We start from the raw sequence: 26,135 nt of genomic DNA, 5'->3' as shown, positions 1-26,135 counted from the left end.
AGAGCTGTCCCCTTTAAATAGCGCCCCCCTTCTCCGAGAAGAGCCTGCTAGCCCTCCCTCGAACTGTCACTAATAGCTCTAGGCGTTAAGGCTCCGGGCGCCACCCAATATGCGCTCAGGCGCTCCTAAAAGGCGTTGCACACTGAAATGACGCCATGATCTGCTTGTGCTCGCGGGCGCGTGCAAACACTTAGCGCAGGCATTAAATGTATAGTCAATATCTGAGTTGTCGCTAGCTTCATAGCGACCGCCCCAACATAGGGTATCGCCCCAATTCTAGGTCTCTTTAGGCGCTCAGCGCCGGCGCTACCAACCGAATTTCTAGGCCTATGACTCTATGGCCTAGAAATTGGGTATAGCCCCGCTTGGGGCGTTAGAATTGGCGCAGCGCAAAGTTTATAGCCAGATGCAACTTATCGCCACCTGGTGCGATATTGGGTTGCATTGCCCCTAAAGGTGATTGAGGTGCGAATTCAGGCATTACACGGGACTCCTAAGGCGCTAAACTTCCGGCGCAACCCAATATCGGAGCGGACGGGCGCAGTGCAGGTGCTCTCAATTACCGATGACCACGAGACTTCCAGGCGCCGGCCAGCTCTTAAAGGGGTGGGTCAGTCAGCTTCACCATCCACACTCTGCGCCTTGCAGGCCTCAGAATCGGCGCAGGCCCTTCTCTGGCGCTAAAAACTTGGACCAGATGGAGAAGGTGAGAGAGAGAGCAGAGCGCTTCACCAATGAGGCTCTGGAGCAATTGGTGGCCGCAGTGGAGCGCCGGCGAGATGTTCTCTACCCAGACAATGGCAGGAGGCTGAATCATAAGGACTACCGATGAGCTTGGAGGGGTGTATGCCAGAGGGTCAACTCCAGCAGCATGGTGACCAGGAGCCCTGTCCAATGCAGAAAGAAATTCAATGACCTCACTTTGGTCGTGAGGGTGGGTGTTGTTTCTGCAAACTTCTGCATCCCTTCATTGGCACCTGACTTTATGGCTACAGGTTGGGCTGTGCCCCATTGGCCATCTGCCAGCAAGCACCCATGGCCCTTTCTGGGCACACACATGCACATTTGACTCAAGGTGTCATGTAAGGGCTCTTCCACCATGGGGGGCATGAGATGATCACTCAGGACATCATAGATACATACATAGAAGATAGGAGCAGGAGTAGGCCATTCGGCCCTTCGTGCCTGCTCCGCCATTCGATGAGATCATGGCTGATCCTTTAATTCAGTATCCCGTCCCCGCCTTCTCTCCGTAACCCTTAACCCCTTTTGCCCGTAGAAATATATCTAATTCCCTCTTAAATATATTTAATGAGCTGGCGTACACTGCCCTCTGTGGCAATGAGTTCCACAGGTTCACCACTCTCTGAGTGAAGAAATTCCCCCTCATCTCTGTCCTAAATGGTTTAGCCCTTATCCTTAAATTATGTCCTCTAGTTCTGTTCTCACCCGCCAAGGGAAACATTCCTTCTGCATCCAGTCTGTCTAGACCTGTCAGAATTTTATACACTTCTATGAGGTCCCCTCTCAATCTTCTAAACTCCAGTGTGTACATCCCTAAACTACATAGTCTCTCCTCATAGGTCATTCCCGCCATTCCTGGTATCAGCCTGGTGAATCGCCGCTGCACCCCCTCCATGGCAAGAACATCCTTCCTCAGATGAGGCGACCAAAACTGTACACAGTACTCGAGGTGTGGTCTCACCAGTGCCCTGTACAGCTGCAGCAAGGTATCCCTGTTCCTGTATTCTAACCCTTTTGCTATGAAGGCCAGCATACCGTTTGCCTTCTTGACCGCCTGTTGCACCTGCATGCTCGCCTTCAGTGACTGGTGTACAAGAACACCCAGGTCTCTCTGTACTTCCCCCTCTCCCAATCTATTGCCATTTAAATAATAATTTGCCCTCCCATTCCTGCACCCAAGGTGGATAACTTCGCACTTGTCCACATTATAGTGCATCTGCCATTTATCCGCCCAATCGCCCAGTCTGTCCAAATCGCTCTGGAGCTTCCTGGTCTCTTCCTCTGAGCCCACCCCCCCTCCTAGTTTAGTGTCGTCTGCAAATTTGGAAATGCTGCATCCGACTCCCTGATCCAGGTCATTAATGTAAATTGTGAACAGCTGGGGGCCCAGGACAGATCCCTGTGGTACCCCACTTGTTACTGCCTGCCATTCAGAAAATGAGCCGTTTATTCCAACTCTCTGTTTTCTATCTGACAGCCAGTTCCCTATCCACGCCAAAACTTTCCCCTTTATCCCATGAGCCTCAATTTTCCATGCTAATCTTTTATGTGGGACCTTATCGAAGGCCTTTTGGAAGTCCAGGTACACCACATCTACTGGCTCTCCCCCATCTATTCTACCAGTTACTCCCTCAAAAAATTCCAATAGATTAGTCAAGCACGATTTACCCTTTGTAAATCCATGTTGACTCTGTCCTATCCTGTCCCCATTTGCTAAGTGCTCCGCTATTTCATCCTTAATGATGGACTCCAGCATTTTGCCCACAACTGATGTAAGGCTTACAGGTCTGTAATTACCTGCTTTTTCCCTACCCCCCTTTTTGAATAGTGGGGTAACGTTAGCTACCCTCCAATCCATCGGTACTGTTCCCGAGTCTAATGAATTCTGAAAAATCATCCTTAGTGCATCCGCTATCTCTAGGGCCACCTCCTTCAGTACCCTAGGATGCATGTTATCAGGCCCTGGGGATTTGTCCACCTTCAATCCCTTTAGCTTCCTTAACACCATATCCTTAGAGATATTGATTTGCATCAGTTCCTCCTTTGCCAATGTCCCTATTTTTCCCGATATCCCAGGGAGGTTTTTTGTGTCTTCCTTCGTAAAGACTGACCCAAAGTATGCATCATGTAACATAACTTCCCCTCCTTTCCCCTGCAGTCCAAGCTGGCGAGGATTGGCAAAGACCAGCTTCGCACCGGTGGCGGACCTCCACAAGTGGTCACTCTCACGGATCTCGAGGAGAGAGTCCGCCAGATTCTTGGAGGATGTCTGAGTGGTCCTGTAACCACTGCAGCTGCCGACCCCATTGTCGACAGCGATGATAAGGTTCTCACCTTTTACAACTGTCTCCTTCCACTTGTTCCCCCTGCCAGCATGCTTTCTCACTGTGGACCCATGTCATAGCCTTGCCGCAATCTGGCATCCCTTGCTGCCAAGCTGTCCTTTTGCTAAAGCCACTCTTCCACCTCCCTGCTTTCAGTTGCTGCATCACCAGCTCGGGAGCCGGGCCCTCAAGCTGCCAGTGCCAGTGCCTCCGAAGGCTCAATGAGAAAATTACTGTCCAACAGAAGGTCAGCAACTCTCTCCAGCAATGATCAGAATGGCCAGCCCAAATGGCTGCAGCTTTTATACTAGTGCTGTCTCCTTTAAATAGCGCCCCCAGAGTCCGAGAAGGGCCTGGGAAAGCTCCATCCAACTGTCACTAATAGCGTCAGGTGGAAAGTTTGCGGGTGCCACCGAATATCCGATCCGGGGCGCCAAAATGGCGTTGCACACTGAAATGACATCATGATCTGCCTGCGCCCGCGGGCGCACGCAAAGAGTTAGCGCCGGCGCTAAAAGGATACTCAATATGGGAGGTGGCGCTTTATTCACTGCGCCCGCCTGAAAATTGGGTAACGCCCCAATTCACGGGCTCTTTAGGCGCTAATCGCTGGCGCTACCAACCGAATTTCTAGGCCTATGACTCTATGGGAGAAATTGGGTATAGCCCCGTTTGGGGCGCTAGTTCTGGCGAAGTGCACAGCCTAGCGCCGGTCGCGATTTAGCACCACCTGGCGCAATATTGGGTCGTTGCGCCCCGAGGTTGATTGCGGCGCTAAATCAGGCGCTGCACGAGGCTCTTAAGGCACTAACCCGGCGGCGCAACACAATTTAGCGGCGGCAGGGCGCAGCGCAGGTGCTGTCAATAATCAGTTTCCCTGAGACACACTGGCGCCGGCCAACTCTTAAAGGGACAGGTCAATTGGCATCACCAGGCACACTCACTGCCTTGTAGGCCTTCAAAGCGGTGGGAGCCTACCTGTGGCGCACCAGCCGAGCAAGACATGGAAAGGGTGAGGCAGAGGGCGGAATGCCTCACTGATGGGGCATTGGATGCTTTGGTTGGTGCAGTGGAATCAAGGCCAAGGAAGATGGTCGGAATGTGATTTATGTTTTGGACAGTCTCCCGGGTGTGAGAGCCAGTTATGTGTCAGTGTATTAGTTTTGCATTCTGTTGCCATAACTTTCTCATGTTTGAAGGAATCACATTTTGTGTAATGAAACACTTTCTTCATTTACAATGGCCATGCCTGCTATTTACATGCATCTTGCCCTTCATAGGCTTGGGGGTATCAGACCGGTTCCTTTCCTGTTCTTGGAATGGAAGCAAGCATTCTGTGAGAGGGGCCTAGAAGCTACTTCTGATCAGCCTCTGACGCGCAGCCTGAGAAGAGCCGCTCGCGTAGAAGTTCAGGCCAGCAGGCATCTTCTCAGCCACCAACAGAGATGTCCTGCACCTTATCTGAGGCTGCAGATCTGGCTGAAGCAGCTGGCACAGCTCAGTCACCACCTCCTTTCTAAATCGCAGTCTTCTGACACACTGCTCCTCCGACATGTTCATGTAGGAAAACTGCTGTCGGAAAACCCTGCCAGCGTAAGGTCTGCTGTGGCGACGTCTGTTGGCCCTCCTGCATCTGGCCATGCCCGCCCCCCTCTCCCAGCTTCTCAGTGCCCTTTCCAGATGATTCAGCAGCAGGACGTTCCCCTCCAATGCAGCCCCATAATAAGTGCCCACAGGAAGGTTCCCCGTTGTTAAGGCTCACCAACAGCAAGGTGATGGTCAGAAGGCTGAAGGTCGTCTGCCTGCGCTGGCTCAGTGGTCAAATGGCTCTCAGTGTGCAGCTCAGCAACTCTTTGTAGCTCTCGAGGAAGTTGTGCTCCAAAAATGGCTGCCGCTTTTAAATCACACCAGTCCCCTTTAAATAACACCCCCCCAGGCCGAGAACGATTGGGTAAGGTTCCCTGTAAGCTGCCACTAATAGTGCCAGGTGCTACGGAGGGGGACACCACTGAATTTCCAGTCCAGGGCGCCCAAAAGGTGTTGCACACTGAAATGATGTCATAATCTGCCTGCGCCCATGAGCGGGCGCTACGAGTTTGCGCCGGCGCTAAATGAATGGTCAATATGGGGCGAGGCGCTAGGCACCCTGCGCCCGCCCAGAAATTGGCTAGCGCCCCACTTCTCGGCCTCTTTAGGCGCTAATCAGTGGCGCAACCAATCGAATTTCTCCCCCTATGACTGGTGAGCATCAATTTTCTGGCCCATCACAAGACAACCTAGATAGGTGTAAAGGGTGGGAGTTAAGGGGAATTGCTAAAGTGTCATTTTAGTCATTTTCCCTCGATGTGTCCGTTTCTCCTCCCCCGTTAAGTGTAATTGTGTTGCATCCATAGTGATTTTCTCTGAATAGTAATTGTTTCTCTATTTTTAATAAACATTGGTTTTCTTTGCACCGAACCACTGGTCTCGTTTTGTTTATATCGCTACTTGTAAATAAGTTCGGTGGTCAGAACCAAAGGGGAAGCGATTCGAACCGCACGGGGCTGGAGCAGCCCAGATACGCCTGACTGGCCAGACACAAAACCCCAAACCAAAACCCCCTACAGAAATGGCGACCGTGGCAAGGACATCGGCGACAGTATGCGATATAACAGACAGTGGTGCGGAGGGAGAAACCGCAATGGAAGAGAGGTTGTCCACTTATGTGTGCAGAAATGTCAATATCGCCAAAAAATGGGTGGGCGCTATGTTAAAGGCCGAGCATCCCATAGACGCCACCGCCCAGTGGATGGTGAGTAAACAGCATAAGAGGGCAATTGAAAAGACAGTCTGGTTAATGTGTTACAAGAAACAAGTCCTAGTGCTGGACAGTGTTGTAGCAGCGCAGGCTGCCAAGCTGAAGAAATTGGCCCTAGAAATACAGGATAAGGTTTTAGCGGAAGAGAAGGTGCTAGTGGCGCTTCAGGCGTTAAGCCAAGAAAGAGCGCAGACGGCCAAGGAACACCAGGCAAAGGTAGAGCGCCTGGAGGCCCGGGCCCTCGGAGTGCAACGGGAACAGCAGGCAAAGATAGAGCGCCTGGAGGCCCGGGCCTTCGAGGTGCAACGGGAACATCAGGCAAGGGTAGAGCACCTGGAACACCAGACCGCTGAAAGTAAAGCCAGCGCCAGGCGCAAGATGGAGCACTTGGAATACCAGGTTAGAGAGGCGAGGGGCAGCGAGATAAGGCTGCAGGACACGATTTGCGACCTCACCCAAGAATTAAAAGAGCAGGAGGAGAAAGTAAGGGAGGTAAAGGCAGCATACAAGCTAGCCTGCAACCGGGGGTTCGAGGAGGCAGATCACGGGCCCTGTAGGGAGGAGATAGAAAGCTTGGGCATGGCCTTATCGAGGGCGAAGGGGATGATATGCCTTATCAGCCCAAAGGCAGGCCAGTTGGGCTTTACCGGCAACCCAAACAGAACCGTCCCACAGGCAGCACCCAGAACAAAGTTGGCTAGGGAATCAGAGGTCCCACGGCTGCCACCCATAGCTCTGAGCTTTCAGGAGTTCTGGCAGCAAGGGGGGGTGGAGGATGAAGTGATAGGGGAAGCACAGCAGGCTCCGCTAGATATGCCGGGACCAGGGCCAGTGTACCCCCTCCGACAACGCAGGTACGGCCCGCCCGTTGACGACGAGGACCCAGGGGCCATCCAAAATCAGTTTGTGGTGCCGCATGGCACCCAACAGCTCAGGGCCATGGTTAGTCACATCCCCAAGCTCACCGAAAAGGGAGACCCCTCTCTGCACTTCAGGGAGATAGAACAGGCAGCGTGCGTCAATGACTGCGATGACGCAGAGCAAGCTAAGATGCTACTGTTTTCTCTGGGGAGTGATCTCCTCCAGACCCTGTCTGATGAATGTAAAAAGGGGCAGAAAGATTATGAGGATTTGAGGAACGAGTTATTGGAGGCCATGGGACTCAATGACGGTAGTCCGTTCGCCCGGGTGGAAAAAACGGTACAGCTCCCAGGGGAGTCCCCGCAGGCGTTCGCAGACAGGCTGTGGCCAGTCTACCGGAGCGCATGCCCGGGAATGCCAGCGCGGACATTACTGAACCAAGTCCAATTGACCCACTGGCTCCGTTGTCTAATGACAAACTGCCTGCCCCAAATCCGAGCCCAGGCTGCGGCCTGGTTTGACCCCAGTAGCCCCCAGACCACCGAGGAAACAGTGATCCGCCAGCTCACGATAGCATTTAAAAATATAAGGAGTATCGAGACGCTCCAACCCAAGGGGAAAGTCCATGAGGTTAAACCTGGGGGCCAGAATAAGAAAGAGTGGCACCAGGAGGGGAACCGTCCCTCCCAGACTAAGTTAAACTGTTACGGGTGCGGGAAGGATGGCCACTGGCGCAAGGATTGTAAAAATCCATGGAAAGACAATAAAGTAAAGAACTCCACAGCCCCAGCCCAAAAGGCAGAGCCAGGTATCCCTCCCGCTGCGATCGAGCCACTCTTGGAGTCGATACGATCTCTCCTCCTGACCAGCCAGGGGAGAATAGCAGCCACCACCAGTGCTTTGACCCCGTCTGCCCCATCCCACTCCCAGCAATGACTAGAACCAGCGTAGCCGGTCGACCTGTGTCCCCGCGAAAATGCTGAGGGGAGCAGGCCCTATGTTAAGATGGGGGTGAAGACGGTGCAGGGGAGATATTCGGTGGACACTGGAGCTTCCAGCATGGTGGTCCATTCGGAAGAACTGACCAATTCACCTCGGTCTAACAAGGTCCCATTTAGCTTAATGGGGCCCACAGGGAACGAGCAGGCTGGGGAAAGTTCAAAACCTTTGGCCATAGGTTTAGGATCCCTCCATACCACGTGGGAGGGTAACCAAAAGACCGACGAGGTGGCCAAGCAGAGGCCAGGGAAGGAGAGTTCTGGGACCCCTGTAGAGCAGGCCCGGTAGCAGCAATCCGGGACAAGGGAGGCACACAGCGGGTAGCTTTGGCCCCGGACCAAAAGCAGGTCCAAGCCCAAGATTCTGCCTTTAAGGCCGCCCTGGTAAGGGAAAAGGATTTAGAACAGGATTACTGGCAGGCTGCTAGTTATATTAAACGATGTAAGTTGTTTAAACCCGAAAAGAAAGAGCAGCCAGTTGGGACAAGGTCTGAGGATAGAGATCCTCAGCCCGCAGTGGGTACAAGCTCACAGGCTACACAGGCAGGCGCTGTGGCTTGTGTCAGGGGAGGAGCCATTCCGCCCACCATTCAGGACACTCCCCCAATCCTCTGGGATTCAGATGGGGAGGAGTCCGAGTGCGAGAATCCCGCCCCCGACCCAGGTTTGGAACCTGGGGGCGGAGACTCACAGCCTGCTGCAACAGGCGGCGAATGGTTACCTGCCCTCAGCCCAAGTTTGGGAGAGGTGAAACCTGAGGGAGAGGACCCCCAGCCAGCGGTCGTGGAAAACACACAGACCGTGCTAGCAAAGGCTGCAGTCCGAGCCAAAGGTCCACCCGCCAAGAAAACCCCACCCGTAGCCCTCCCTAGAAGGTCCCCTCGGACACCCCAGCCCAGAAAGGTATGGCCACCGACTCCCCAGCTTAAAACGGCAACCTCCCGAGTTAAAGAGAAGTCGAAAGACAAAGGTCCCCAGCTAGCAGCTACAGACTGCAAGGGACCGGAAGTGCAGGTGAGTGCAGCCACGCCGCAGGGAGCAGCCTGCAGCAGCCCAAACAGGGATTAGGCTGGCCGCCCGGAGACGGGCGGCGGATGTATATAGTTTAGGTAGTATAATTCTAAGTAATGTGTATAGAGGGTTAAGTTTAGGGTGTTTAATTTAATTCTAATTAAGGTGATGGTTAGTTTTAAGTAATCTGCTCAGAGTGTGTACATTTGAGTCGAGGTCGCAAGACCCGACCATGCTTCACACAAGCCAGCGAATCTCTAGGGAACCTGGCTGTGTGCTTCTATATCTGTTACAGGAAAATTTACGGAATGAAGGGGGGGCGTAATCCTACTTGCCCTGATAGGACTGAGCTTCGGAAGGAGATGTGACGTGGAGGGTTCCCACCTCTATGGGTGCTCCGGAGACACAGCACCGATAGCGATCGATGGGATGCACAGGAGAATTTGACCAATTATGGGGATAGTAGTCAGAATGCCGGTTATGGGTAGAACAGCCCGACCCGCGCCGGTATACAGGGTGGAGAACATTGGAATCATTCAAGGGGGTGCACACATTCGTTTTGCGGTGGTCCCGCCGTATGTCATAAAGTGGGAGCACACTATGACGGGTACTGACCTGTCGGGGTGCCGTAGCCGGGGAGCACACATCATCCTGTGTCCCCAGCACTTTAATGCCTATTCAAAACCACAATGTGGGTTCAAAGTTCCTGACGCGAATCCTATAAATTGTACCATGGAAGCCATGGCACAAGGCCATGTTCCCCCACAGGTAGCATATATAGGAGGTGGGACATATTGCGTCACCACAGGAGCGTCTCACTACCAGCATGGATAGCACAGCTGGTGCGCGGTGAGTGACAGCAGTTTCTGCTTCAAACCCGAGGCAGAAGTTCAAGTGGCACAGGTACGAATTGTCCCCATTCCTGAACCATCCACTGTTCACCTCACTGTGGAGGAGAATTTCACTCACCTCCAGAAATATGTCGCCCATTTCAGTTACCCGATTCCCCCTCTCCCAGAGCACCTTACCAAATTATTAAAAGCTGTCCTAGTACCGCAAAAGCACTTCTACACTTTGGAACAGAAGACTGTGCAGATAGGGGCCGACATTTTAGATATCATGACCCCACCATGGTGGGACGTTTTTGAGAGTATAGAGGTCCCCTCCTGGATTCGAATGGCATCCCACATCTTAGTAGTCTGTCAGCTAGGGATCGTCCTCTACCTGGTCTGTGTCCAGTGTAGGAGAAAGGGTCCCGGGGTAGAATTTAAAGTAAAAGGGTTGTGGAAGGACCAGTATGCCTGGGTGGAAGAAGAAACACCCGTGTGAGCTTTGTGTAGTATCACTGCCGAATGATGGCAGATCCATTTGTTATTTTAATAAAGCTCGTTTTGCTTTTGCTCGTTATTTTTAATAAATATGTTTTTTTGGCCTGATGTTAATTTTATCAAAGGTTGTGTGTTGAAATGAAGTTCTATGATGTCCCAAGTAGTGCAGGGGTGTTGGCCCCCTTCATGTTGGACCATTGTAACAGATAGTAATTGTTTCTATTGATAGATGCCTGTCGTGCACTGTAGTTTTCTCTAAGTAAGGGGAATGTATGTGTCGAGGGATCGTGGATAGATAAATATAGGGGAAGGTTGTTTGTGGGGGGTCAGAAATTTGCTCACCTTGATTGAATACTTCAAGCAAGTTTCAGTATCGTAGGGGGGACTGAAGGATTCGCAAATTTCATGTCGCCCCTGAAGATATACTTCTGGCTTATTGGAGAAACCCTGGCTGGACTGAGTTTAAAATCCAGGGCTCCAGGGCTCAACAAGGTGGCTGCGGTCAAGCTCATGGCCAAGGCCTGCAAAGTTCAGGTTTGGACTGACAAAGAAGGAATGTTCCAGAAATTAGAAGGCAGACAGGCCTTCTGCATTTATGTATGAGAAGCAAACAGTTGCATTCGGGCCTCTGATTAAAACTCATCAAGGCCGTTTGCACAAATAATCAACGGGTAATAGCTGCATTCAGACCTTCGTTAGCTGACTTCAACACTGTTTGGAAACGATCAACGGGGCATTAAAACCGGAATGGCCCCATCACAAGACCAGTCACACAAAGGAAAACACTTATGGGAAGTTTAAAGACCGATTAACCGGCCATCCAGGGCGATGGGCCCAGACCGGTTTCCTTTGTATCATCTTCAACGCGTTCAGGTCAGACAAAGAAACAGGATGATCTGACAGGTGATAAGGGCTCCCAGAAAGGGGTATAACTAGCCCCTCGGGAAGCCAGCTCTCTCTCTCTCTCGCCTGGACTCTGGTGCCCTGCCTTACCATCAAGAAGATCGACGACGAAGAGCCCGTCCAAGGAAGCAGGATACCGACAGTTACCTTTGAATCACTGGGGTATCTCTGCTCTGGGCGGTGAAAACCCTAAAGACATCGGCAGGCAACGGGGCACGGAGCAGGCGTTCTAACATCCGAGACTGGTGAGCATAAACTTTCTGGCCCATCGCAAGACAACTTAGATAGGTTTAAAGGGTGGGAGTTAAGGGGATTGCTAAAATTGTCATTTTAGTCATTTTCCCTCGATGTGTCCGTTTCTCCTCCCCCGCTAAGTGTAATTGTGTTACATACATGGTGATGTTCTCTGTATAGTTTATATTTTTCTCTATTTTTAATAAACATTGGTTTTCTTTGCACCAAACCACTGGTCTCGTTTTGTTTATATCGCTACCTGTAAATAAGTCCGGTGGTCAGTCTTATATTCATTAATAAATAGACATTCTTATTATGAACACAGCTAGCTTTTGCTAGACACTTTTATTGAGCACATGTGGACTAGGTACAGTATCTGTAGAGGCATCCATCTTGACTGCTGCCTTGTGGGTAGCCTAGTGCCTCATGGGTAATGTAGTCTTAATATACATACAGCTGGGTAGTGTAGTCTTATATATATACAGCTCTACACAGCTCTATGGCTCCACCTAGTGTCCACTATAGATTGACATGTTATTGATCATTACATCTTCCTTTCTTTGAGGTTTAACAAAATCAATATCAATCAACTTTCAAGAAAACAATAAAGATAATATCTGTAACACTTTTGTTAGTGCTCTATAAAGATAAACATTTTCAAAGCAGTCAACACATTTTCAAAGCTTTACATTGTACTCAAAGATTAAGTCTATCAGGCTTTTTTACTTCACGTGTGGATCTTCTCAACACGGGTAAGTCTGATGTGTCTTCATGAGATTGTTCTGGCGGTGAATGACAAGATGCAGTTGCGGCATTGTCATCAATCTGGTCTTGAATAGTCTCTTGTGTTTTTAGGAGGGAATGGCGGTTCCTCCTGAGAATCTGTCCTTCCTCAGTTCTAACAGTGTATGACCTTGGTCCTACTTCCTCAAGAACTGTAGCTTTCCTGTTCCATGCATCTGGATCCTCAATCCTGACAACATCATCCCTTGTCAATGGTTTTAGAGTTTTGGATGACTTGTCATAGTATGATTTCTGTTTCAGCTTTAACAGTTGAAGTCTCTGTCTCAGTTCCTCACTTTGCTGCTCTTTTGCACAGCAGGGTAGCGTGGTGTGCAACTTGCGACCCATTAGTAGTTCAGCAGGTGAAGAACCACAGTCTAAAGGTGAGGCTCGGTAGCTCAGCAGGGCGAGATAAGGATCAGACTTGCTTTCTGTCGCTTTCTTCAGTAGCTGCTTGAGAACTTGAACACCTTTCTCTGCCTTACCATTTGATTGAGCATACAAAGGACTGGATGTGATGTGCTGAAAGTTATAATGTGCTGCAAACTGTTGCCACTCCTTACAGTTGAAGCACGGACCATTGTCGCTAACTGCAATCCTGGGAATTCCATGTCTGGCGAAGATGGATTTCACATGCATTATGACACTGCTTGCTGTGGTGCTTGCGAGCAGCGCCATCTCAGGATAGTTAGAATAGTAGTCAATCACTATTAGATAGTCTTTACCATTGAAATGAAAAAGGTCCATACCAACCTTTTGCCATGCTGCTGTTGGTATGTCAGCTACTATCATTGGTTCCTTTGCTTGTTTGTTTTGGTGTTTCTGACATGTCTCACATTTGCCTATCATGTTCTCAATGTCCTTATTTATGCCAGGCCAATAAACAGTGTCTCTTGCCCTCCTTTTGCATTTTTCAATTCCGAGGTGTCCCTCATGAATCCTTTTGAGCATGTCTTGATGTAAAGCCTGTGGAATGACTATTCTGTTCTGTTTTAGTAATAGTCCACTTGCAACACTCAATTCTGACCTTATGTGAAAATATTTTGGACAGGAACCTTTTGGCCAACCATGATGAATGTTCTCGATTACTGTTTGTAATACTGTATCTTTTACTGTTTCTTCTGCTATTTGCTTTGATTTTGTGTCTGACACGGGCAGCGCAGCAGTGACCATACTCACATGAATATCCACGTCTTCTTCAGTAGAGCTCACATGACTCATTGTGGGTGCTCGGGATAGTGCATCTGCTAACACTATGTATTTGCCTGGTGTGTAGATCAGTTCAAAGTCATATCTTTGCAGCTTCATCATGAGTCGTTGAATCCTTGGAGACATCTCATTCAGGTTTTTTTTTATGATGGCAACCAGAGGGCTGTGGTCTGTCTCAACTGTGAAGGTGGGAAGTCCATATATGTAGCCATGAAACTTTTCTAGTCCAACTACCAAGCCTAGACATTCCTTTTCAATCTGGGCGTATCGACACTCAGTATCAGTCATAGACCTGGAGGCATTGGCAACAGGCTTCCAACCTTCACCCTCTGCTTGTAGCAAGACCGCACCTAGGCCATCTTTTGATGCATCCGTTGACACTTTGATTCTTTTTGTTGGGTCAAAGAAGGTGAGTACAGGTGTGGTTGTCAGCACTGTTTTGAGGTTTATCCACTCTTGTTCATGTCTTTCTGTCCATGCGAACTCATTTGTTTTATGTAGCAGGTCTCGCAGACAGGCTGTCTTGGCTGACAAGTTAGGAATGAACTTTCCAATGAAGTTTATCATCCCCATGATGCGTAGCACTCCTTTTTTGTCAGTGGGTCGGGGCATTTTGAGTATGGCGTTTACTTTTTCCATATCTGGCTCTATTCCTTTACCAGATAGATTATCTCCTAGGACAGTGACTTCCTGGACACCAAACTGACACTTGGCTTTGTTGAGCTTCAGTCCATTCCGGCATATGCTCTGTAGCACTTTAGTCAGTCTCTCATTGTGTTCTTTCAGTGTGGCGCCCCAGATGATGATGTCATCAACATAGACCCGAACTCCTTCCAGACCTTCAATTATGTGTTCCATCGCTCTATGAAAGATTTCAGATGCAGATATTATCCCGAAAGGCATTCTGAGGAAACAATACCTGCCAAATGGTGTGTTGAAGGTACAGTATTTGGTGCTCTCTTCATCCAGATTTAGTTGCCAAATTCCTTGTGAGGCATCGAGCTTTGTAAAGTATCTGGCACTTGACATTTCACTGGTGATTTCTTCTCGCTTGGGAACCTGGTAGTGTTCACGTTTTATGTTTGCATTTAAGTCCTTTGGATCCATGCATATTCTTAGATCATTGTTCTTTTTCTTTACACATACCATGGAGTTAACCCAGTCTGTTGGCTCTTCGACTTTCCTGATGACTCCTAGTGTGGTCATTCTGTCCAGTTCATTCTTGAGCCGGTCACGCAGGGGTGCTGGAACTCTTTGTGGAGCATGTACCACTGGCTGAGCATCCTCCTTTAGCTGGGTCTTGTAAGTGAATGGTCGAACTCCAAATCCTTTGAACACATCCTGGAAATTATTCACTACAGAATCCACCGAGTCATCTGGTCTGATTATGGCACAGTTTATACAGTAGACTCTCTTGACCAGTTCTAAGTCCTCACAAGCTTTGTCACCCAGTAGTGAATCAAGTCTTTCAGCCACAACAGAAAACATGAGATGATGCACTTTGTCTTTGACTGTCACTTTAAGTCTGCATACACCTAAGCTATCTATTTTCTGTCCATTATAGTCCTTCAGTAGTACTGACTTTTTCCTGTATTTTGGGCTTTTCTTTCATATTGTTAATGTTACTCATACTGATTAAGTTTGCTTTTGCCCCAGTGTCTAGTTTCAAGGTGATGCGCTATCAATTACTCATAAAAGACTGAGGGTTAGAAGAGTAACTAAAGGCTTTTATTAACAAAAGAATGGAGGTCTGCCTCGAGTGGTCGACCGGTCCAGGATACAAAGGGCTGGGGAGCAATCACCTTTATACTAGCACCTGTGGGAGGAGTCAGCCGAGGCATGTCCAGGCATGTACACAGAGGAATACAAACAGTACAAACAAGGGGTGAATGTGGTAAACCACTGTTTGTATTCCTGTTTGTCCTGTTTGTATTCCACTGTGTACATGCCTGGACATGCCTCGGCTGACTCCTCCCACAGGTCCTAGTATAAAGGTGATTGCTCCCCAGCCCTTTGGATCCTGGACCGGTCGACCACTCGAGGCAGACCTCCATTCTTTTGTTAATAAAAGCCTTTAGTTACTCTTCTAACTCTCAGTCAAGGTCTCTTATGGAGACTGTGTCCTCCCGCCCGTCCGGGTATGCAATGTAAGCATACTGGGGGTTGGCGTGGAGGAGGTCGACCCTCTCGACCAGGGGGTCCATTTTATGGGTCCTCACGTGTCTTCTCAGTAGGACCGGCCCTGGGGACGTCAGCCATGGCGGTAGCGATGTCCCCGATGTGGACTTCCTTGGGAAGACAAACATTTTCTCATGAGGGGTGGCGTTAGTGGCAGTGCAGAGCAGTGACCGAATAGAGTGGAGCGCATCGGGGAGCACATCCTGCCAGCGGGAGGTTGGAAGGCCCCTAGACTTTAAGGCTAGCAGGACGGCCTTCCAAACTGTCGCATTTTCTCTTTCCACCTGTCCGTTCCCCCGGGGGTTGTAACTGGTGGTCCTGCTTGTGGCAATACCCCTAGTTAGCAGGTACTGACGGAGTTCGTCGCTTATAAACGATGAGCCCCGGTCGCTATGGATATAGCTGGGGAAGCCGAACAGGGTGAAGAGGTTGTTCAGACATTTAATGACCATGGCACTGGTCATGTCCGGGCAGGGGAAGGCGAACGGGAAACAGGAGTACTCATCAATAATATTGAGGAAGTACACATTGCGGTCGGAGGAGGGGAGAGGCCCTTTAAAATCAACGCTCAGGCGCTCGAAGGGGCGAGTGGCTTTTATCAGGTGGGCCCTGTCTGGTCTATAAAAGTGCGGTTTGCACTCAGCGCAGACTTGGCAGTTCCTGGTCATGGTCCTGACCTCCTCAATGGAGTAAGGCAGGTTGCGGGCCTTGATGAGGTGGAAGAACCTGGTGACCCCCGGGTGGCAGAGGTCATTGTGGAGGGCCCGCAGTCTATCGATCTGCGTGCTGGCGCAGGTGCCACGCGATAGCGCATCCGGGGGTTCATTTAGCTTCCCGGGCCGGTACAAGATCTCATAGTTGTAGGTGGAAAGTTCGATTCTCCACCTCAAGATCTTGTCATTTTTGATTTTGCCCCTCTGCTTGTTGTTAAACATAAAAGCAACTGAACGCTGGTCAGTGAGCAGGGTAAATCGTTTTCCGGCCAGGTAGTGCCTCCAATGACGCACAGCCTCCACAATCGCCTGGGCCTCCTTCTCAACAGCGGAGTGTCTGGTCTCCGGGCCTTGGAGGGTTCGTGAAAAGAAGGCCACGGGTCTCCCCGCCTGATTGAGGGTAGCGGCCAGGGCAAAGTCGGACGCGTCGCTTTCCACCTGGATGGGGATGGATTCGTCCACTGCGTGCATGGTGGCTTTGGCAATGTCCTCCTTGATACGGTGGAAGGCTAATCGGGCCTCTGCCGTCAAGGGAAAAGAGGTGGACTTGATCAGCGGACGGGCCTTGTCCGCATAGTAGGGGACCCACTGGGCGTAATAGGAGAAAATCCCTAGGCACCTCTTCAGGGCCTTGAGGCAGTGGGGCAGTGGGAGTTCCATAAGGGGACGCATCCGGTCGGGGTCGGGGCCGATGACTTCGTGTTCCACAGCATAGCCAAGGATGGTGAGGCGGTTTGTGTGGAATATGCACTTCTCCTTGTTATATGTCAGGTTTAGGAGTTGGGCGGTGCGGAGGAATTTTTCGAGGTTTGCGTCATGGTCCTGCAAGTCACGGCCGCAGATGGTCACATTGTCCAGATATGGGAAAGTGGCCTGCAATGCATTTTGATCTACCATCCGGTCCATCTCCCTTTGGAAGACGGAGACCCCATTGGTGACGCCAAAGGGAACCCTAAGGAAGTGATAGAGGCGGCCGTTTGCCTCAAAGGCAGTGTACTGGCGGTCCTCAGGGCGGATGGGGAGCTGGTGGTACGCTGATTTCAGGTCAATGGTCGAGAAGACGCGGTACTGCGCGATCTGGTTGACCATATCAGCTATACGGGGGAGAGGGTAGGCGTCCAGCAGGGTGTAGCGATTTATTGTCTGGCTGTAGTCGATGACCAGGCGCTGCTTCTCGCCGGTCTTAACGACCACAACCTGGGCTCGCCAGGGGCTGGTGCTGCCCTCAATAATCCCTTCCTTCAGGAGCCGCTCCACTTCGGTTTTAATGAAAACCCTGTCCCCGGCACTGTATCGCCTGCTCTTTGTGGCGATGGGCTTACAGTCGGGGGTGAGGTTAGCAAACAGTGGTGGGGGGGTGACTCTGAGTGTGGAGAGGTTGCACCTGGTGCTCGGCGGGCAATTTGGAAGCTGCTGGCTGCGGACTGTGAGTGGGGGTAGGGGTCCACCGTACGCCATCGTAACACTTTTAAGGTGGCACTGAAAATCTAACCCCAGCAGGACGGCAGCGCAGAGGTCAGGCAGGACCAGAAGTTTAAAATGATCATACACGGTCCCGTCTACTACGAGTGTCACCACGCAGTAGCCGCCGATGTCCGCCGACTGGGACTCGGAGGCCATAGAAATCCGCTGTTGCGCAGGCAGGACTGGGAGAGAGCAACGCCGCACCGTGTTGGGGTGGATGAAGCTCTCCGTGCTCCCAGAGTCAAAAAGGCAGATTGTATCGTGACCATTTACCTTAATGTCCATTGTGGAACTGGCCAGTTGGTGCGGTCTCGCTTGGTCCAGTGTAACGGATGCCAGCGTAGGGGTCGGTGTGTCGCTGCGGGTATCAGATGAGGCGGTGTCGGGGGCCTGCTGCGTCCCGGCTGTCGTCCAAGATGGCGGCGTCCATGATCCCCATGTGGCTGGAGGCGTCCAAAATGGCTGCTGTACCGGTGATTCGCACATGGCCGGGGAGGTCCAAGATGGCGGCCCGCATGGCCCACACGCGGCGCTGCTGGGGTTCGGGGTGGCTTTGGCCCTGCAGACGCTAGCGTAGTGTCCCTTCTTCCCGCGGCCCGAGCAGATCGCGTTTTTCGCCGGGCAGCGCGCTCTGGGGTGTTTTGCCTGGCCACAGAAGTAGCATTTCTGGCCTTGGGGCACTGCTGTCTGGCCTTGGGACACTGCTGCGGTAGTTGGGCCATTGTTGGGGTGTGGCTGGGGTGGCACGGCGCTATGAGGCGGTCCTACCGTGTCCCAGGCTGTCATTCCCCGCGGCGTCCACGGTGCAGAGGAGTAGGCATCCATGCCCTGGTAGGCTGCATCCAACGATAGTGCGAGTTCAGAGGCCTTGTTGAGGTCGAGGTTACTCTGCTCCAACAGTCGCTGTCGGGTGTAATTGGATCTGTGGCCCGCAACAAAAGCGTCCCGGATAAGTTCCTCTGTGTACACGGCGGCCTTTACACCCTTACACCCACAGGCCCGGCCAAGCACAGACAGTGCCTGAAGGTATTCCACGGTTGATTCCCCAGGTTGTTGTTTACAACTCCCCAGAAGGTGCCTCGCGTACACTTCGTTCACTGGGCGCGTATACTGGTCCTTGAGGAGTTTGATAGCATCCGCGTACGAGGCCGCGTCTTGGATGACCGAGTACACTCGGTGGTTCACTTTGGAGGTCAGGACATCCAGTTTGTCCTCGTCCGATTTGATTGCTTCGGAGGCGGTCAGGAATTTTTCAAAACACTTAAGCCAGTGAGTAAACTTGGTGGATGAGTCCGCCTCCCAATGATCTAAGTCCAGGCATGCTGGTGTGAGGATCTTCTCCATTATAAAAATTTTGTTAATAAAATTGATGCTCTATCAATTACTCATAAAAGACTGAGAGTTAGAAGAGTAACTAAAGGCTTTTATTAACAAAAGAATGGAGGTCTGCCTCGAGTGGTCGACCGGTCCAGGATCCAAAGGGCTGGGGAGCAATCACCTTTATACTAGGACCTGTGGGAGGAGTCAGCCGAGGCATGTCCAGGCATGTACACAGTGGAATACAAACAGGACAAACAGGAATACAAACAGTGGTTTACCACACAAGGTAACTAATGCTCCATTTACCTGCAGTGGGATCATCCATTTGTCCTCTTTTACTGAATTAACTTTATGTTCAGCATTGTCCATTTCTGAGGGCTGGACATTTTCTGTATCCTTTTTGATATTGTCACATGACACCATTCCTACAAAAAATGTCTCACTTAAATCAGTATCCTCAATTACATTAACTCGTTGCCCTTTATAAGTTTTTACTTTTGAAAAGCATTGTTTGGCAAAGTGATTCTTTCCATTACACTTTGTGCACATTTTTCCAAATGCTGGGCATTGTCTTAAATGGTGTTTGTAACCACAGCGTTTACAATTAAAAATTTCATCCTCCGATTGCTTTTCATCTCTGTTCTGCCCATGTTTCTTCCCCTTATAGGACACAGCACCGACAGCAGCATTATCACTCATTACAATTGCATCATTATTGATTTCACTGAAAGTCTTCGCGTGCTTTCGAGCTAGCTCGCTGGCTTGGCATATTTTCACTGCATTTTCCAAATTTAGTTCGGTTTCTCTCAACAGACGTTCCCTGACTTTTTTATCATGAATACCAAACACAATCTGGCCATGAATCATGGATGATTTCAGCTCAGCGAAATTACATGTCTGTGCTTTCAGTTTCAGATCAGTTATAAAGCTATCAAAAGTCTAATTTTGCTGCTGTGTCCTTGAACAGAACATGTAACTTTCATACGTCTCATTCTTTTTGGGAGAGCAATGTGCATCAAATTTTTTTAGCACATCTTCTAATTTTTCTCTGTTTTCCTTTGGATTAAATACAAATGTATTAAATACCTCTATTGCCTGTGGGCCTGCAACCGTAAGCAGCAACGCTATCTTCCTTGCGTCTGGCTTTGTACCGAATCCGATGGCTGCAATGTCGAGTTCGAATTGTTGTTTAAAATTCTGCCAATTGTAGTCGATATTTCCTGTGAGTTTCAAACGCTCTGGTGGCTTCAAATTCTCCATGTCGCTTTTCACAATTTTCAGCAGATCTTCACCATCCTGGTACTATCTTATGTTCATTAATAAATAGACATTCTTATTATGAACACAGCTAGCTTTTGCTAGATACTTTTATTGAGCACATGTGGACTAGGTACAGTATCTGTAGAGGCATCCATATTGACTGCTGCCTTGTGGGTAGCCTAGTGCCTCATGGGTAATGTAGTCTTAATATACATACAGCTGGGCAGTGTAGCCTTATATATACAGCTATATACAGCTCTACACAGCTCTACGGCTCCACCTAGTGTCCACTATAGAATGACATGTTATTGACCATTACAGTCAGAACCAGAGGGGAAGCGATTCAACCGCACAGGGCTGGAGCAGCTCAGATACACCTGACTGGCCAGACACAAATCCCAAACAAAAACACCCTACAGTGTGTGGGGGGGGGGCACGGTCGCTGTGTGTGTGTGTGGGGGGGACGGTCGCTGTGTGTCGGGGGGGGATGTCGCTGTGTGAGGAGGGGGGACGGTCGCTGTGTGTGGGGGGATGATCGCTGTGTGTGTGGGGGGGACAGTCGCTGTGTGTGTGGGGGGGACGGTCGCTGTGTGTGTGGGGGGATGGTCGCTGTGTGTGTGTGGGGACGGTCGCTGTGTGTGTGTGGGGACATTCGCTGTGTGTGTGGGGGGACATTCGCTGTGTGTGGGGGGGACGGTTGCTGTGTGTGTGTGGGGGGGACGGTCGCTGTGTGTGTGTGGGGACGGTCGCTGTGTGTGTGGGGGGACATTCGCTGTGTGTGGGGGGGACGGTCGCTGTGTGTGTATGGGGGGACGGTCGCTGGGTGTGGGGGGGACGGTCGCTGTGTGTGGGGGGGGGCGGTGCTGTGTGTGGGGGGGACGGTCGCTGTGTTTGGGGGGGGACAGTCGCTGTGTGTGGGGGGGGACGGTCACTGTGTGTGGGGGGGACGGTCACTGTGTGTGGGGGGGGACAGTCGCTGTGTGTGCGGGGGGACGGTCGCTGTGTGTGGGGGGGGACGGTCGCTGTGTGTGTGGGGGGACGGTAACTGTGTGTGGGAGGGATGGTCGCTGTGTGTGGGGGGGACGGTCGCTGTGTGTGGGGGGGGACGGTCGCTGTGTGTGGGGGGGACGGTCGCTGTGTGTGGGGGGGGACGGTCGCTGTGTGTGGGGGGGGACGGTCGCTGTGTGTGTGGGGGGACGGTCGCTGTGTGTGTGGGGGGGACGGACGCTGTGTGTGGGGGGGGACGGTCGCTGTGTGTGTGGGGGGACGGTCGCTGTGTGTGTGGGGGGGACGGTCGCAATGTGTGGGGGGGACGGTCGCTGTGTGTGGGGGGGGAACGGTCGCAATTTGTGGGGGGGGACGGTCGCTGTGTGTGTGGGGGGACAGTCGCTGTGTGTGCGGGGGGACGGTCTCTGTGTAGGGGGGGACGGTCGCTGTGTGTGTGGGGGGACGGTCGCTCTGTGTGGGGGTGACGGTCGCTGTGTGTGTGGGGGGACGGTCGCTGTGTGTGGGGGTGACGGTCGCTGTGTGTGGGGGGGACGGTCGCTGTGTGTGTGGGGGGGACGGTCGCTGTGTGTGAGGGGGACGGTCGCTGTGTGTGGGGGTGACGGTCGCTGTGTGTGGGGGGGACGGTCGCTGTGTGTGTGGGGGGGGGCGGTCGCTGTGTGTGGGGGGGACGGTCGCTGTGTGTGGGGGGGACGGTCGCTGTGTGTGGGGGGGCGGTCGCTGTGTGTGGGGGCGACGGTCGCTGTGCGTGGGGGGGACGGTCGCTGTGTGTGGGGGGGGACGGTCGCTGTGTGTGTGGGGGGGGCGGTCGCAGTGTGTGGCGGGGACGGTCGCTGTGTGTGGGGGGGGCGGTCGCTGTGTGTGGGGGGGACGGTTGCTGTGTGTGTGTGGGGGGGACGGTCGCTGTGAGTGTGGGGGGGACGGTCGCTGTGTGTGGGGGGGGCGGTCGCTGTGTGTGGGGGGGACGGTCGCTGTGTGTGGGGGGGGACGGTTGCTGTGTGTGTGTGGGGGGGACAGTCGCTGTGAGTGTGGGGGGGACGGTCGCTGTGTGTGGGGGGGGACGGTCGCTATGTGTAGGGGGGACGGTCACTCTGTGGGGGGCGGTCGCTGTGTGTGGGGGGGACGGTCGCTGTGTGTGTGGGGGGGGACGGTCGCTGTGTGTGGGGGGGACGGTCGCTGTGTGTGGGGGGGACGGTTGCTGTGTGTGGGGGGGGGACGGTCGCTGTGTGTGGGGGGGACTGTTGCTGTGTGTGGGGGGGACGGTTGCTGTGTGTGGGGGGGGGCGGTCGCTGTGTGTGGGGGGGACGGTTGCTGTGTGTGTGGGGGGGACGGTCGCTGTGTGTGGGGGGGACGGTCGCTGTGTGTGGGGGGGGACGGTCGCTGTGTGTGGGGGGGACGGTTGCTGTGTGTGGGGGGGACGGTCGCTGTGTGTGGGGGGGACGGTGCTGTGTGTGGGGGGGATGGTCGCTGTGTGTGTGGGGGGGACGGTCGCTGTGTGTGGGGGGGGACGGTCGCTGTGTGTTGGGGGGGACGGTGCTGTGTGTGGGGGGGGACGGTTGCTGTGTGTGTGGGGGGGACGGTCGCTGTGTGTGGGGGGGACGGTGCTGTGTGTGGGGGGGGACGGTGCTGTGTGTGGGGGGGACGGTCGCTGTGTGTGGGGGGGACGGTGCTGTGTGTGGGGGGGACGGTCGCTGTGTGTGGGGGGGACGGTGCTGTGTGTGGGGGGGACGGTGCTGTGTGTGGGGGGGGACGGTCGCTGTGTGTGGGGGGGACGGTGCTGTGTGTGGGGGGGGACGGTGCTGTGTGTGTGGGGGGACGGTGCTGTGTGTGGGGGGGACGGTGCTGTGTGTGGGGGGGACGGTCGCTGTGTGTGGGGGGGGACGGTCGCTGTGTGTGGGGGGGGACGGTGCTGTGTGTGGGGGGGACGGTCGCTGTGTGTGTGGGGGGGACGGTGCTGTGTGTGGGGGGGACGGTTGCTGTGTGTGTGGGGGGGACGGTCGCTGTGTGTGGGGGGGATGGTCGCTGTGTGTGTGGGGGGGGACGGTGCTGTGTGTGGGGGGGACGGTGCTGTGTGTGGGGGGGACGGTCGCTGTGTGTGTGGGGGGGACGGTCGCTGTGTGTGGGGGGGATGGTCGCTGTGTGTGTGGGGGGGACGGTCGCTGTGTGTGTGGGGGGGATGGTCGCTGTGTGTGTGGGGGGGACGGTCACTGTGTGTGGGGGGGGACGGTCACTGTGTGTGGGGGGGGACGGTGCTGTGTGTGGGGGGGGGCGGTCACTGTGTGTGGGGGGGGACGGTCGCTGTGTGTGGGGGGGGATGGTCGCTGTGTGTGTGGGGGGGATGGTCGCTGTGTGTGGGGGGGGACGGTCGCTGTGTGTGGGGGGATGGTCGCTGTGTGTGTGGGGGGGGATGGTCGCTGTGTGTGGGAGGGACGGTCACTGTGTGTGGGGGGGGACGGTCGCTGTGTGTGGGAGGGACGGTCACTGTGTGTGGGGGGGGACGGTCGCTGTGTGTGGGGGGGGGACGGTCACTGTGTGTGTGGGGGGGGATGGTCGCTGTGTGTGGGGGGGTCGGTCTCTGTGTGTGGGAGGGACGGTTGCTGTGTGTGGGGGGGGACGGTCGCTGTGTGTGGGAGGGACGGTCACTGTGTGTGGGGGGGGACGGTCGCTGTGTGTGGGGGGGGGACGGTCGCTGTGTGTGGGAGGGACGGTCACTGTGTGTGGGGGGGGACGGTCGCTGTGTGTGGGGGGGGGACGGTCACTGTGTGTGTGGGGGGGATGGTCGCTGTGTGTGGGGGGGTCGGTCTCTGTGTGTGGGAGGGACGGTTGCTGTGTGTGGGGGCGGACGGTCGCTGTGTGTGGGGGGGACGGTCACTGTGTGTGGGGGGGGACGGTGCTGTGTGTGGGGGGGGACGGTCGCTGTGTGTGGGGGGGGGACGGTCGCTGTGTGTGGGGGGGGGACGGTGCTGTGTGTGGGGGGGGGCGGTCACTGTGTGTGGGGGGAGGGACGGTCACTGTGTGTGGGGGGGACGGTGCTGTGTGTGGGGGGGGGCGGTCACTGTGTGTGGGGGGGGGACGGTCGCTGTGTGTGGGGGGGACGGTCGCTGTGTGTGGGGGGGGACGGTGCTGTGTGTGGGGGGGACGGTGCTGTGTGTGGGGGGGGACGGTCGCAATATGTGGGGGGGGACGGTCGCTGTGTGTGTGGGGGTGACGGTCGCTGTGTGTGGGGGGGGACGGTCACTGTGTGTGGGGGGGGACGGTCGCTGTGTGTGTGGGGTGACGGTCGCTGTGTGTGGGGGGGGACGGTCGCTGTGTGTGGGGGGGGGACGGTCGCTGTGTGTGTGGGGTGACGGTCGCTGTGTGTGGGGGGGGACGGTCGCTGTGTGTGGGGGGGGACGGTCACTGTGTGTGGGGGGGGACGGTCGCTGTGTGTGGGGGGGGACGGTGCTGTGTGTGGGGGGGACGGTCACTGTGTGTGGGGGGGGACGGTGCTGTGTGGGGGGGGGACGGTCGCTGTGTGTGGGGGGGGACGGTGCTGTGTGTGGGGGGGACGGTCACTGTGTGTGGGGGGGACGGTCACTGTGTGTGGGGGGGACGGTCACTGTGTGTGGGGGGGGACGGTCACTGTGTGTGGGGGGGGACGGTGCTGTGTGTGGGGGGGACGGTCACTGTGTGTGGGGGGGACGGTCACTGTGTGTGGGGGGGGACGGTGCTGTGTGTGGGGGGGACGGTCGCTGTGTGTGGGGGGGACGGTCACTGTGTGTGGGGGGGGGACGGTCACTGTGTGTGTGGGGGACGGTCACTGTGTGTGGGGGGGGACGGTGCTGTGTGTGGGGGGGGACGGTCACTGTGTGTGGGGGGGGACGGTCACTGTGTGTGGGGGGGGACGGTCACTGTGTGTGGGGGGGGACGGTGCTGTGTGTGGGGGGGACGGTGCTGTGTGTGGGGGGGGACGGTCGCTGTGTGTGGGGGGGGGCGGTGCTGTGTGTGGGGGGGGACGGTCGCTGTGTGTGGGGGGGGGACGGTCACTGTGTGTGGGGGGGGACGGTCACTGTGTGTGGGGGGGGGACGGTGCTGTGTGTGGGGGGGGACGGTCGCTGTGTGTGGGGGGGGGACGGTGCTGTGTGTGGGGGGACGGTGCTGTGTGTGGGGGGGACGGTCGCTGTGTGTGGGGGGGGACGGTGCTGTGTGTGGGGGGGGGACGGTCGCTGTGTGTGGGGGGGGACGGTGCTGTGTGTGGGGGGGGCGGTCACTGTGTGTGGGGGGGACGGTGCTGTGTGTGGGGGGGGACGGTCGCTGTGTGTGGGGGGGGCGGTGCTGTGTGTGGGGGGGACGGTCGCTGTGTGTGGGGGGGACGGTCGCTGTGTGTGTGGGGGGGGGACGGTGCTGTGTGTGGGGGGGACGGTCACTGTGTGTGGGGGGGGGACGGTCGCTGTGTGTGGGGGGGGCGGTGCTGTGTGTGGGGGGGGACGGTCACTGTGTGTGGGGGGGGGACTGTCGCTGTGTGTGGGGGGGGACGGTCGCTGTGTGTGGGGGGGGACGGTGCTGTGTGTGGGGGGGGGACGGTCACTGTGTGTGTGGGGGGGGACGGTGCTGTGTGTGTGGGGGGACGGTGCTGTGTGTGGGGGGGGACAGTCGCTGTGTGTGTGGGGGTGGACGGTCGCTGAGTGTGGGGGGGGACGGTCGCTGTGTGTGGGGGGGGACAGTGCTGTGTGTGGGGGGGGACAGTGCTGTGTGTGGGGGGGGGACAGTGCTGTGTGTGGGGGGGGACGGTCGCTGTGTGTGGGGGGGACAGTGCTGTGTGTGGGGGGGACAGTGCTGTGTGTGGGGGGGGGACAGTGCTGTGTGTGGGGGGGGACGGTCGCTGTGTGTGGGGGGGACGGTGCTGTGTGTGGGGGGGACGGTGCTGTGTGTGGGGGGGGGACGGTCGCTGTGTGTTGGGGGGGGACGGTCGCTGTGTGTGGGGGGGACGGTCGCTGTGTGTGGGGGGGCGGTCACTGTGTGTG

Source organism: Somniosus microcephalus, unplaced genomic scaffold, assembly GCF_052327205.1.
Source record: "Somniosus microcephalus isolate GS21.2 unplaced genomic scaffold, FLI_Smic_1.0 unresolved_chr1, whole genome shotgun sequence".
In the NCBI taxonomy this organism is placed as follows: domain Eukaryota; kingdom Metazoa; phylum Chordata; class Chondrichthyes; order Squaliformes; family Somniosidae; genus Somniosus; species Somniosus microcephalus.
This window is presented reverse-complemented; position numbering follows the sequence as displayed.